Genomic DNA, 11,976 nt, shown 5'->3' on the forward strand with positions numbered 1-11,976 from the left:
CAGTTGCTTTTTCTTTTATTCTTTGGTGCAAATGTTATTAAACCCCTCATATAAAACTTCCTGTGGCACAAAACTGATTGAGGATGACTGGTTCTTTCCTGGCTGCTCCGATCCAGCATTGGCCAATCGGCAGCGGGAGTTGGAGGAGGAGTTGGCTCAGGCTCGAGGGCTCCGTCCACAAAAGGGCAAGAAGACGGGAAGCTCCGCGCCCCGCAACCTGCAGGTATGAGCAGTGTCCCAATATTAGTGCAGTCTCGTCAAGAAAATTGGTATATATTTATCAGCAGCTCTTTGTTAATTACAGTTTTACTTAATAAATAAATATAAAATAAATAAATAAATAAGTAAATAAATAAAATAAAAAGGGAAACGTGCGTTAAGTAGATTTTTTCCCCCCTAATAATTAAGGGCTTTTTTTAAATTAGTAACTGGTGTTGAGCTCTTAATTTTCTGCAAGCATGTTACTAATGTTTGTCATATGTACATTTTATTTCTGGTTGCTGCATGATGGAAATATTATTTCTTAAATAAATGATTGAATAAATCAGTCAACTGATGATTAGCTGATTCATCTGTTTATTAATCTACAAAATTGTCCACAGCTTCCTTTTGTAAGGGTGACACATGCGTTGTTAAAATATTAAATTAATAATCTATAAATTAACATTTATTTGACAGTCTAATAGAATTATGCTGTTAATCAATTGTAAATCTAATAAATATGGTAATCTAACATATATTTAAGAGTTCTTACTTTGTTGTTTATTAGTACATTCATAAACTTTTGGTCCAAAATTGAGGGTCCTGAATAGTTCTGTGTTTATATTTGGATGTAGTAGTAAGTATTAGTATATCTGGTAAATAGTGTATGTCTAATAAATACATGCTTTTAAACAATGATTGACCTCTTGCTGTTTTAGGAGGACTTTGAGTTCAACAATACATCATCTTTTACCGATTCCCACAATCCCTCTGGCAGCATCACTCCAATGGAAGGGGAGAACATGGGAGGTTGGTGGCCCGAATTCACTGCCTCAAACACAGGTGTGAAGCACACTAGACGGTTCAGCCTGGCATGCGCACTCCTCATAGTTTAATTTCCTTAAGTACTTTTGGGTAAGACGTGTACAAGTGCTCATGTTCATAAAGCTTTCTAACTGCTTATAAGTTCTGTAATTTGGTTCTTTAACTAACAAGATCAAGATAGATATATCTATTATCTTCTATCTTTTATCCAGCTAGTAACTATTAATTAACTATTAACTATTGTTAACATGATCACTCGATTCTATATTGCTTTGTGAGTCATTGCTAAGAGTTCCAAATTTATAAGCTGAAAAGTTATAAGCTGTTATTCTATTTCTTCTTCTTCTTAATATTATTATTATTATTATGAACATGGGCCTTATATTATGTCTTGCTTTTTTTTTTCTCATTTGGCAGTATATTAATCACACCTCACTCAATCCTGTTCAAACATTTTTTATATTTTTATCTTTTTCTAACCCATCAGTCAAACCACTGCAATGGTATCTTTTTGTTGACATATATTTTTTGCAGTTTCATTTTATTTTGTAGATTTTTTGGAGCATGTGCGTGCTGGATGAACTGCCTAGTCTTGGTTCTGTAGGCTGTAGTCCATGTTGAATGCCCTTAACAGATTAATTTTTTTATGTAATGATGTTGGTGTGTCTTGCCTCCATCTGTGGTAAGTGTTTACTTTTCAACCATTTGTGTTTTTTGTAATCAAGTAAATGTGTTGAAATGTGAAGAATTTTCTGTATGCATGAATGCATTTAAATATATACACTGCCTGGCCAAAAAAATGTCTGTTTCAGAAGGGTAAATTTTTTGGCTTGACTGTCCCAACGCAATAAAAAACAGGATTGATGGTGCTGAGCAATTAGCTTGGTCAGAAAGCAGTTGGACTCTTCATAATCCTGCATTGAGATAAAGTTACATTTCTGTAACATTTGTTTTCCATTAATTAGTTTTGAGATGATCTGTATCGGATTTTTTTAGAGGGTCTGAGGTCTGTTGTGGAAGAATTGGAACTTGAAAGAAATCAGCTGCAAGAGCAAATCCTTGGACTAGAGGAACGATGTCAGGACTTGGAAGAACGGCTGCAGTTACAGGCTCGCATTGAATCTCTACAGGTACACTGTAGTTCTGTGTTATGTTTGTACGTGGCTTTATTTAAAAAAATATTCATTATAAAAAAAGAATTTTGCAAGGGCTTTCGACTAGTCAGTTATAGCAGAATAACAGAACTGATTTACTGAATATAAGAAGAAAAATAATAGCACAGTCTTAAATACAAAAAAAAAAAGATTCAGGTGTGGAGTGTGTAGCAGTTGGATAGATGTGATAAAATGGGGATACAATTTAGGCAGCGATGCTAGGCTTTCTTCTTTCAGTTACTGTAGGCATATACATAAAATACATAAAGGATTTCTGGAAGCCTGTACATTTAACAGCTTCTTAACAGCAGGTCATGTTGATTTTCATGCTTTTTATTATCTGGACAAACATGCAAGACCAGGAGTAGTACTATAGTGTACTGTGGATTTCTAAACATGTGTGTGTTATTTAAAAACATTGACAGTTCATATGAACAGCACTGAAAATGTTTTTGCTAAAGGTGCTTAGACCACCATTTATAGTTATGCTTATGGGCTTCATTGCGTATCTGCTAAATCATGATTATTACTTATTCCAATTAAAATGACTTGTGAACAAATCAAAATGATATAATCACTGAATACATTTTAAGATTTTTTTTTTTTTACACCTCTTTATCTCAACATTACTAAACAAGTAGCTCACACATACATGTTGCCTTGTCATTAAAAGCAATTAAAACCTAACAGGCCTTACTTATTTATAGATCTATAGTAGTTTCAGATGTAATTTAATGCTTTTACTAAACCATCGCATATGGTAAATTTGTGTCTATCATGTGCAAATACTGTCAACTGCTTTAATCGCTGTTAATTATCAAGCCGATCTCTGATTTCAAAGTCTTCTCTTTACACATGCTCCATATTTGTTTATTCATTTATTTATTTATTTAAATAGTAAAGAATATTCTGAAAAACCAGGACATCAAATAATAAGCCAATGTTTATTGGTCAGTTTGTCAAAATAAGTCTATGTTACAATGCTATTTTTTAGCAAGACATTTTTACTCCAAGAATTCAATGGCAGATCACAGAGCAAACATAAAAACTCATATAAAATACTCATCCAGCATCTCATTGATGATTGTAGTATCTAATTTTAATTATGATTTTCTATATTTCTTATGTTTATTAGGAAGGTAACAAAATTAGTCTTAATGTCTTTCATATTTGTCACTGTTTGACTAAAACCAGTGCTGCTCTGGAAGCGAAAAAAAATGCTGTAGCACCAGTAGATTTTAAATGCACTCAGGAGGGCCTGACAGCAACCAGTTATTAAATTCCAGATTAAATATTCATTACTAAATAGGTTTACTGTATCCTTATGTTTTTGGCAGTAATACTCATGAAACTGCAATACATCTTAAGAAACTCCTAGATGTTAAAAAGGCATTATACATTTTTTACAGTATAGTACATGCAATTACATAGCATATGTGTTCTTTTTCTGAATGGCAATTTTTGTCCCTTGTTCATATTTGGACATCCAGTAATTCGCATGTGCTCGTTCCAAGAACTTTGTAATGCGTCCTTCTAACACAGGTGACCTTCGATGTAGATGAAGGAGGTTGGCCATTTTGGGTTTCTCAGGTGTGTGTGTGTACTTTGTGTATGCGTGTTACACATGGTGTCATTTAACCTTGTCATTGTGGCTTGGTTGGGTTTGTTATACTCACTATTCTCCTGCATACATTTGGGTTTGGGTGCTTTCGAAACTAACCAGCAAGTAAAAATGTATGTTTTCTTCAATAACCTTCAGCATTATTACTTTTTTGTATTCCAGAATGAATCTGAGAAACTTCAAGCTCAGCTTAGCAGCCTACGCAGTCAGCAAACAAGAGATGCTGAAAAGCATCAGCTCCTTGTTACAAGTTTGACTGAACAGCTGAAAGGGTAATTTTTTCACTTGACTCAGATATTTGATAAATTGCCATTTTTGTTGACTTGTAGCACATCCATGGAGTTACATATACACAACATATCTTAAATATATCTTGCCATGTCTAGTTCTTACCTTCCCCCTTGAACCATGGGCAATTCATGGCCAACTCCAAAACTGCAGCTCTTGTAGGATGTTCTTGTTGGTTCCCATGACCTACCAAAATGGCCCAACGAAGGAAAACCGGTAAAATGGTGACCGGGTCATAGACGTGCAAGGCTCACTCAAGCACATAGGGAGTGAAGTCTGGCCGATCCATTTGAAAAGCTACTAGAGTTTAAATAGCTGAAAAGGTTAATCCTGGTTCTCACAGATGTCTGTCAGAATATATAATAAAAAACACAGTTTTAGTGACAAAAGTGGGTCCTACTCAATATTAAGCAGGTGTGTGTGTGAGAGTGTGTACATGCTATTGTTGTATCCAAATACTAGAAGAAAAATGTAGTCTTTTATTCATTTTTTTAATTCTGTTAATCAGGCTGAGCAGCACACAGGAGTGTCTTGAATCGTCTCTGATGGAAAAAGAGCACACACTTGCCCAAACATCAGAAAAACTAGAGCTTATCGACAGCCTGAGAGATGCGTTAAAAGAGAAGGAGGTACAACACAAAGAAGTTACTGATAAACTACTACAGACTGAAAGTAATGTGAGTAATGCTGTAATTTTTTTAACCTTTACATTTGAAATGTTAACTTTTAAGTGGTGATAATGAGTAAAGGACGTGTTCTTTAACCAGCTGACAGAAGTGACCAAGAAGTGCAGTACATTTGAAAAGCAGTGCATTGAAATGAAGGCAACAGTTGCAGAGCTCATGCCGAAGCTTAATGTGCTGAAGGAGAAGGTAAGTGATTTCTAAAGAGTGATGTAAGCAATTCCACTTTAGGATGCAGACTAAATATTCTTTATCTTAAACTAGAACTACTGTTTATATTAAATCACTGCTGTTTTCTTGGTGGGAAGCATTCAGCTTGAGAAATAGTTTAGGTGATATCCAATGACTTTTTCTGTTTTTAATTATGATTTTTCAGACACAAAGACAAGAAGCAACTATTGATTCATTGCAGAGCGACTTGGATCAAACCAGTGATGAGCTAGACAAGCTAAACACCACACATTTAGAAGAAAGATCACAACTTATTCATGATCTGCAGAGGTGTGAACGAGAAATTGACAGCCTTAAAGACGTTATTGCAGACAAGGACAAGGAAATTTCGTCTCTTTCCGGCAATATGGTGGAATATGCAGACCAAATTCAAGAGCTTAAACAGGAGATAAGACATAAAGAGGAGGATTTAGTTCGTATCGAGAGAGCTCTAGTTAAAGCAGAACAGGAAGCTCAAATTATTAAAGAATCGCAGTCTTCTGACCAGCATTCCCTTAATGTGAAAATAGCTGAGCTCATGGACCAGCTTAGGGTCACAGAAAGTGATCTAAATGAAGCAAGAAAAGAGAGAGAGTCAAAAACAAATAAAATTAAGGAACTGCTTAATCAGCGGGAAGAGGACAAGCTGTCGATACAAGATCTCAGCATGGAAATCCAGAAGCTGAATACATATCAGAGTGCTCACCTTAGTGAATGCGAAACTCAGATTTCATCATTAAAGGAACAAATGCTTGCTGCTACTCAAAAACTTCAAGACTCCGAGGTCGTTCTTGCCCAGTTAAAGGAAAGCAAAAATTCCAACACTAAGCTAAAAGAGCAGTTGCTTGACCGGGAACAGACTTATGAGAAGGAGATGAAGACTCTTAAAGAAGAACGAAACAAGCTGCTGGCAGAGGTTACAAAATATAATAATGAACTTCAGTCTCTATCCAGTCAGCTTCAAGAACAGGTCAAGTGCCAGGAACAGGTCAAGCTAGGGGTTGAAGAGAAGCTGGAGACAATAACGTCACTTGAGGAAAAGCTTAGGAAGGTACAGGAAAAGGCAGAAGAAGAAAAGAACATACTACAGAAAGAGTTGGATGCCAGAATAAACACTGTTTCAGAGCTAGAAGTGAAGTTGAAATCACTTAAGGATGACAATGTAGTGCTCCAGAAATCTCTTGAGGAGAATTCACAGACCCAAAAACAGCTTTTGCAACAATCCCAGGAAGAAATGGATGTGGTAAACAACCAGAATGTCAGTTTGCTGGCCCAAGTGGAGGAACTCACCAAAGAGATTCACATTTTTAAGCAGGGAATTGAGAACAAGGTTCAGTCACTGCAACAAGTTTTAGAGGAGAAAGACATGCTGCTAAAGAGAACTGCAGACCTTGAGTCACAGCATGTTGAAAATGAAAAAATTGTAGAAGACCTGATTAAAGAGAAAAAAAAGCTCGATGATAAAGCTACAGAGCTTGAACAAAACAAACAGTCCATTTCTGAACGTCTTTTGGAGAAAACAAGTGAGTGTAGTCAGCTTAAAGAGTCAATGCAGAATAGTACAGAGTTGGTTGGTTGTTTACAAAGCCAAATCGAAGCTTTGAATGCTCAGGTTGACCAATTAAACTTGAAAATATCAGAAAAAGAGATGGCTCTGGGTGAGAAAAATATACAAATAGACTCACAGCAGAGTCAAATTATGCAGCTGCAACAGACTTTGAATTTAGGACAATTGGAAAAGGATAGCCTTTTACAGCAACAATCTTCTCAGTTCACTTCATTACAAAGTGAGCTTGTACAACAAAAGGACCTTTTTTCAAAGCTTTGTATTGAGTGTGATTCCCTCAGGGAAGAATGTGCACAGCTCCATCAAAGCCTTGAGGAGAGAAATGCAGCTCTCAATGATAAGACTTATGAATGTCAAACCCATAAAAATGAACTGGACAAGAGGAATGCATCTCTTGCTTCTCTCAGCAGTCAGATAGGGACCATGAATGAGCTTAATGCCAAGCTTGAGGCTAAAAATGGTGACATTAAAAAGTCCCTAGAAGAGGCGCTTGCTAATAACAAGAACCTTACTGAAGAAATTACTCTGAGGCAGGCTAATATTATTGAGCTTCATAATAACATTCAGGCACTGAGCACACAAAACCTACAAATAAGAGCATTATATGAGAATAAAGAGAAGGAGCTAGCCGAGCTTACTCGGGTTGTGTCTGAAATAGATAAAAAGACAGCAAAGACACTGGAAGAGAAGGAGAACCTTGCTTCTCAAATCTCAATCCTTAATGAGCAAAATAGTAACATTCAGAAAGAGTTAGAAGAGTTAGCAAAGGAAAGAAGCTTGTTAAATGACAAAATGTCTGGATTAGAGATGCAGCATGCAGAAAACCGTAAAATTATAGAGGGCTTGCTTAAAGATAAAGAAGATCTTAGCGAAACAATAAAGCAAAACCAGGAAACTGTCCTTGAAAAGACCACTGAGTGTGAATCTCTCTCAAGACAGCTATTGGACAGCAAAGAGTCCACAAACCAATTGAATGAGCAGCTAATGATGTCAAATTCTCAGTTTAACAGTAGCTTTGCTGAAAAAGACCAAGTAATTTCAGAACTACGCAAACAGCTAGAGAGTTACCAGGACCAGCTTACTCAGCTGCAAGAAACTCTTTCATTACTTCAGGAACAGGGTAGTGCTCTTAAATCAGGACTTCTGGAGAAAGATGCTGTTTTGCAACAGCAGTCTAAGGAGTGTTCTTCCTTACAGTGTGAGCTTAATCATCATAAAGAGCTTTACACTAACCTCCAAACTGAGAACGAGAAGCTCAAGGGGCAATGTTTACAACTGGTCCAAGATTTGAAAGCTAAAGAAAGCGAATGCTGTAACCACACTGACGAACTCAACAAGAAAAACGAGTCACTCATTTCCCTTAGTAGTCAGTTGGCAACTACAAGCGAAAATGTTGCAAAGCTCCATTCGGACAATGAACATCTTAAAATTTCTTTGGAGGGACATTTGGCAGAAAGTGCAACGCTGAAAGAGGAACTGACTAAGAAGCAAGTCCAGCTGGTAAATCTTCAAGATAATATTCAGGCACTAAATGAGGCAAATAGTACACTGAAAGCTGAATTTCAAAAATCAGTGGGGGAGATTTCCACAAGGCAAGAAGAAATCTGTGCTCTTAAAGTTCAGTTGTCTAGCAGGGATGCTGATTTAACGCATCTGACACAAGAGCTAGCTGCCGAGCATTCAAAAGCTGAAAACTTGCATCTAGAAATGCAGCATAAAGAAGAGTCCTTTAGACAACAGGAGATGTTCTTGAGTCAGTTACAGGTCAGGTTTGAATCAGGTGAAGATCAGATCAGCAAAAAAATGGAAGCCATTGCTGAGCTGCAGAGGGATGCTCAGAACTTGCAGAGATCACTGCAGGAAAAAGATGTATTATTACTCAAGAAAGATCAAGAGACGACTCAGTTGGGTGAAAGGCTAACAGCAGAACTTGAGGTGTCTAAAGCACAAATAAAATCTGACATGGATGTCATCTCTAAATTACAAGGTGACTTGGAGATATTACTTCAGAAGAATGATAGCCTCAGTGTTACTTTAGCTGAAAAGGAAGCTCTATTAAGGAATGAATTGGAGAAGCAGCAGAGCATGAAGGCTAATACTGCCAAGCTTGAAGACACAATTTCCCAATTGACTTGTGAAGCACAGGGCTTATCCTCAGAGATTGCCCAACTCAAGACCATACTAGTTGAGAAAGATCAGACCCTTCTTGAGGCAACATTTAAACAATCTGGAGAGGCCAGCAGCCTAACTGAAACCCTGAAAGTCAAAGATTTAGAAAATGACCACTTAAAACAAGAGTTGATCAAACTTAAAGAATCATTTTCATTATTGAACAGCAGTCATGGTGAACAGTCTAAGGAGGTATCAAGACTAAAAACAGCCCTGGAAGAAAGTCATTGCACTGTGATTGACCAAACTAAAGCTCTTCAGGATCTTCAGAGGAAGACGGATGAGGCTGCCTTGTTCAAGAGTCAGTTTATGGAAAGCACAGAACTAGTGTCTGAGCTACAGAGTCAAATAAAGGGACTCAAAGAGGAGTCTGCAAGGTTTTCCATAGCAAACGAAGAGAAGCAAAGTGCCTTAACAAACCTTCAGGATAAATTTGCTTATCAAAAAGAAGAACTTCAAGAAACAAAGAATCTACTCTCCCAAAAGAATGAAGAATTGCTGAATCTCAACCAGATGATTGGTGAGCGAGATGAACAAATTCACACCCTTAAACAGGAGTCATTTTCATTGCAGAATGAGATCCAAGAGTTGCGGTTGTTTACTGCTGAAGTTTCAAAACAAAAGGATGATGCATTAGTTGCACAGCAAATGAATGCTAGCTCCCTAACTGTAGAAATCGAGAGATTAAAAGAACAACACCTTCAAGTTGCAGCCCAGGTCAATTCCCTGACTGAGAACCTTGAGCAGAGGGAACTGGCTCTTCATGCTATTAATAGTCAATACACTGCTCAGGTAAAACATACAGAGCATGCCATGTCAGAGGTCCAAAAAATGAATGAGTTGTGCAACAAGCTGCAAGAGGAAAACCTTTTGACCAAGCAGGAGCTGGATAGAGTCAACAGTGAAAGGACACAAAAAGAAGAAGAGGTCCATAAGTTAGTTCTGGAAAAAGAAGAGTTTAGTAGGAATTACAGTTTTGAGATTCAGAGGACACAGGAACAGCTGCACCTCCAAAGTCAGCAGCAACATGGTAGCATGGAGAAAATGAAGACGGAGATGGAGCAACTTCAGGTCCAGGTTAGTGCCAAAGATGATCTTATCACCGGAATGAAATCAGAAGTTCAGAGAGTTGAACAAACTCTTCAGGAGTCTGAAAAAGAGTGGCTTTCAGTTCTTGATAGGGAAACACAGGCTAAGAATGTCCTTGCTGAAAAGCTTCAAGAAATCGAGAATGAACTGATGTCCAAAGACAGTAAAGTTCATGCTCTGAAACAGGACCTAGATCTTTTAAATGAAAAGTTAGCAGAAGCCACACTGGCTATTGAACAAGGCTCAGAGAGTCTTAAGGAGAAAGAATTGGATGCTTTAAGAAGTCGAAGCAAATTAGAGGAGATTGTATCCACTATTCAAGCCAAAAATAGGGAAAACATTGAATTAAGACAAGCTCTACATGATAAGCAAACGGAGCTCAAGAAATTAGAAGACAGTCTGGAGTATGCTCAGAAAGAGGTATCCCGTTTAACACTGTCTATATCAGATAAAGAAGTGGCTTTCAGAGAAGAAAGGGTTTACTTGCAATCTACAATTGATAAACTGCAAGAGGACAGTCAGTCTGAAGTATCTTATTTTAAGCAGGAATTAGATAAGTTAAATCAGGAGCTTAAGCAACGGCATGTGGAGGGCCTACACAATAAAAGTGAGAGTGAAGGCAAGATTGCCTTATTGTCAGAAAGTATTAAACATCTGGAGGAAAAACTCAGGACAGAAGTCCAACAATCTGAAACTCTTAAAGAGGCTAGTTTGAAACACAGTGCACTCATTCAAAAGAAAGATGATGAAATAAGTTGTATAAGCATTCAGTTCAGTCAGCAAAAAGAATTACTCGCTGCACTTAGCCAGCAGTTAAAAATGAGGGATACATCAATAACACAGGTGGTTGCATCTGCCTCAAATGAAAGAATCAAGCATGAGGAGCAGAAAAGCAGTCTGCTTTCACAGCTGAAAGAGACAAAGGGATGTCTCTCTCTCCACGAAAGTCGAATGGAAAATATTCAATCAGAAAACAAGGCTTTGGTGAAAGACAATGATGAACTTAAATTAGAAATTTCCAAAATAACTAAAGAAAAAGAGGCCATGAAGAAAAAGCTTCAAGCAGCTCTTGTTGTCAGGAAAGACTTATTAAAGAAATTAGAGGAACATGAAAAACAGAAAGCAGAAAGTGATGAGAACAGTCAAGAAATTTTGTCTTTGCAGAAGAAATTGGAAGAAGTAATGATACAAACAAACTCTCTGACTAAAGAACATGATACAGCGATTTCTGAGCTAAGTCAGCAGTTAAAAGATAAAGACGGTAGAATCAATGAGTTATTGCTCTCTTTGTCTGAAAAAGAACAGCTTATAGTGCAAATAGAGCACAATGCTCATTGTTTACAAGCTAGGCTAACGGAACAGGAGGAGAACTTGGTCTCCACGCTCCAGAAATTAGAAGAACGTAGGTGTTTAATTGACCAGCTTCAAATTACCAGCACTGAAAAAGATGTTGCTTTTGAGAATGAGAAGCTGAAATTGGTGGCCAAACTTGAGCAACTTGAAAAAGACGTCAGCATGACCGAGAAGGATGCAAAAAGTCAGATATCTCGTAATACTGAGGAATTAGAAAATGAGTTAACCAAGATAAAAAAAGAGAAATCTGAGCTGCAGAAGAAAGCCCATGCTGCATTATTGGCCCGCAAAAAGTCCCAAGAAAGTCAGAAAATGTTAAATGATGAACTTGGTGAAATCAAAGCTAATTTCCAATCTCTTCAGGAGAAACACAGTCAGCAAATGCTTGAGTTTATGGCTCTCCAATCAAGGTATGATCTCAAAGTACAAGAGCTGGAATGTGCACTGCAGAATTCAACAAGTCTGCAAGACAAAATAGACACTTTAGAGAGAGGCACTGAAGAAAGAGAAACTGCCATGCAGCATTTACGGGTATCCTTAGAAGCACAATCGGCGCAAACATCATCACTTCTCGAAGAGCTAGAGTGTCTTAAACAAAATCTGAAAAATGTGAAATCTGAAATGGGCCATAAGGATGAATTACTAGTCAGTTTAAAAGAACAATCTAAAGAAATAGAAGAAAAAATGGTGTGTGCAAAATCTGAACTTGCAAAAGAAATCACTGAGAAAAAAAATGAAATTGCAAAGCAGAAGGCTTACATCCAGACCATAGAACAGCAACTTAGGGACCTGCAACAGAGCATGACCAAGCTGCAG

The sequence above is a fragment of the Clarias gariepinus genome, chromosome 7 (genome assembly GCF_024256425.1).
Source record: "Clarias gariepinus isolate MV-2021 ecotype Netherlands chromosome 7, CGAR_prim_01v2, whole genome shotgun sequence".
Lineage (NCBI taxonomy): Eukaryota > Metazoa > Chordata > Actinopteri > Siluriformes > Clariidae > Clarias > Clarias gariepinus.